Here is a 2950-nt window from a genome sequence, read left to right on the forward strand (position 1 = left end):
GGCGGGGAGTCCCTCCTAGGTTCTCTGCCCAGCTCTGTGTCCCAACCTCCCTGCCTTCACACTGGCTGCTGCTGGGCCGACTCTGAAGGGTCTCTGTCGCTCCGTTCATTTTTTTTCTTAATATTTATTTGAAGGGATGGGGGGGGGGAGAAGATCTTGTATGCACTGGCTCACTCCCCACATGTTCACAGCAGCCAGGGCTGGGCTGGGATGAATCCAGGATTCAATCTGGGATTCCGATCTTAGCGGCAGGGAGCCACCTAATCGAGTGCTCACCGCTGCCTCCCAGGGCGTGCTGGCAGGAAGCTACAAGGAGGAGCGGGGCTGGGGCTGGAAGCCAGGCTTTTGCCTGCCCCTGCTCCTGCCACTCCACTCCGTCTTCACTACGCCCGTGTGAGCTGTGCCTGGAACCTGACCTCCGTGCTCCAAATCCCGAGTCCTGACCAGGGCCTCATCTTCTGCATAGAAAAAGCCTAGGTAGCTTTTGAAACGTTCTGACTTCAAACACGGAGAGCTCAAGCCCTTCAATAAAGACGCGATGGCTTTAAATAGCCAATGAATCTAAAAATCACCCCGGCGCTCACCTCCTACCCTCGCTGCGCGCAGCTGGATTCAGAAATCAGAAGCCCACGACAGGGAGGGCTTGGCTCGCCTAATGCACTTGAATTTGGGGAGTAGAAACTTACATTTCTGTGGCAAGAGCAAAAACAATAAGCAAAGCCTCTCTTCTATTCCATCTTTAAAAAAAAAATGTAGAGAAGGTTCCAGAACAACAGATTGAAATGCCTTTCAATACGCGTTCGGCTGAAAGAATTCAGACACCCTGACGGAGATAAAGGTTCTCCTCTCCTTTAAAAGGCCACTAGCAGAGGCTCGAGTGTCTTTGTTCCCCGGACTCAAGTTGCAGGAGATACATGTCATTTCGAGAAGTATGGAACTAATTGAGGAATATGTCCAGCTCTTGTCGAGGTGAACAGGGCAGATAAATAAAAACTCTATCGCACATAAATCTTTGCTCCCAACATCAAAGAAGCAGGATCCTGCTAAGTGTATTTGTATAATGCAGTAATTTATGCAAAAAGCAGCTTTGATAAATGTCCCCTAATTTATTGTCATGTATCTCAAATCAAAGTCAAACATTTACAGCCTGAGCCTGAAGGAAGCCAGGCCTCAGAGAGCCAAAGGGGTTTGAAGTAGGTAAAGCTGTGTTGGGCAAAAGGTTAAACAGGATCTGGTTTGAATGTTAAGAACTTTCTACAAAGATGGTGGAGGAAAACAGGGCTGCGTTCGGCTCCGAAAAGCAAAGCGAGACAGGACTCCCGGTTATTCTTCTTCCGAGGGCAGACGTAACCCGTGCCCTGGGATGATCTGAAGGCACAGAACCAAGGCCTGCCGCGCACCCCTTTTGTAGGTGCTCCTAAAACAGATAGCAAGGATACTGGGCAGCATGTGCTGGTCCTGGGCCCCGCACCGGGCAGGCACTGTGCGAAGTGTGTGCCTTGGGAAGGGCTGGTGTTGCCAGGCTCACCATGCAGCCGGGGAGACGGAGGCACCACGTGGAACGTGGCGTTGGAGGACCCAGGAGGTGGCGGAACCCTGTGTGCTTGTCCCCGAGAGTGCTTCACAGCTTAGGGAGAGAAGAAGGTTCCTTTAGCTCCCAGGTTTGGAGACTGAAAGTCCAGGTGGTACAGCGCAGGCTCCGGGTGGTGCAGCCCCATGGCCACTGGCCGAGCAAGTGCAGGAGAAAGACAGCATGCAGAGCAAGAGAGAGGGAGGGGCCGGGCTTGCTCCTTTCCTAACAACCCTCTCATCCGAACCACGGAGGGGACTTAAACCCTCGGAGCACAATGCCCCCTGTGACTTCATAATGTCCCAGCCCTTAAAAGTTCCACCACCTCCCAATACCCCTCCCCTGGGGACCAAGCTCGCGATACCTGGGACCTTGGGGGCAGCAAACCACATATCGAGTTTGTTGGTGAACACCACGCCAGCGGCCTTTTCCTACTGGGGCTACTCAGCTCTTCCCTCGGCGAGAGCAGGTACCATTCCACAGGCAGGTAGGCATCGCCACGAGCAAGGAACTTTGTTCCCGAAGCTAAAGGCCTGGGGTTCATGATTATGGAGACTTTTTTTTTTTTTTTGACAGGCAGAGTGGACAGTGAGAGAGAGAGAGAGACACAGAGAGAAAGGTCTTCCTTTGCCATTGGTTCACCCTCCAATAACTGCCGTGGCTGGCGCGCTGCGGCCGGTGCACAGCGCTGATCTGATGGCAGGAGCCAGGTGCTTCTCCTGGTCTCCCATGGGGTGCAGGGCCCAAGCACTTGGGCCATCCTCCACTGCACTCCCGGGCCACAGCAGAGAGCTGGCCTGGAAGAGGGGCAACCGGGACAGGATCCGGCCCCCCGACCGGGACTAGAAGCCAGTGTACAGGCGCCGCAAGGCGGAGGATTAGCCTAGTGAGCCGTGGCACCAGCCTGATTATGGAGACTTTCATTCACTTCTCATGGCTTCCAATTTCTGGCTGTGTAGTTATGACCAAATTCTCCTTGTCTCTAAGCCTCAAAATGCCCATCTGTTGAATAGACCCAATGGCAGTGCCGCCTTACGGGGTTGTCATGCGGATTAAATGAGGTAGCACCTGCCAAACACACGGCACAGGTGCAATCAACGGCTGCTGTTGCTATGTCATTCCTTCTTATCTGGGACAGTTCTGCATTCTGGCCCCAGAAGACAGAAGAGCCTAGGGCTCCCCCAACTACACTCCGGGAAGCAGCCGCAGTCTGAAGGTGCTGGGGAAACGAAGCGGCCGTGGTGACGTCTTCAGTCTGAAGGGCTCTTCTTGCCCATGATGTCTGTAAAGCAAACATAACTCCAGTAGTAGTGTTGCCGTAGATGGCAGCTGTTTAAAAGATGGTGTCGCCCATCTGGTGGCCTGGCGTGGTCTTCGGGC

At 53.6% G+C, this 2950-nt stretch overlaps 1 long non-coding RNA gene across 1 annotated transcript; it reads right to left on the minus strand.

Moving 5' to 3' along the window:
- Positions 1 to 1009: 1009 nt before the first annotated feature.
- LOC127491391 (uncharacterized) lies at positions 1010 to 1829 on the minus strand. The gene is made up of 2 exons (XR_007920061.2): positions 1529 to 1829; positions 1010 to 1417 (listed from the first exon to the last, which is right to left on the minus strand). It is a non-coding gene; the product is annotated as an uncharacterized lncRNA (long non-coding RNA).
- Positions 1830 to 2950: the final 1121 nt, after the last annotated feature.

Source organism: Oryctolagus cuniculus, chromosome 18 (assembly GCF_964237555.1).
Source record: "Oryctolagus cuniculus chromosome 18, mOryCun1.1, whole genome shotgun sequence".
Classification (NCBI taxonomy): Eukaryota; Metazoa; Chordata; class Mammalia; order Lagomorpha; family Leporidae; genus Oryctolagus; species Oryctolagus cuniculus.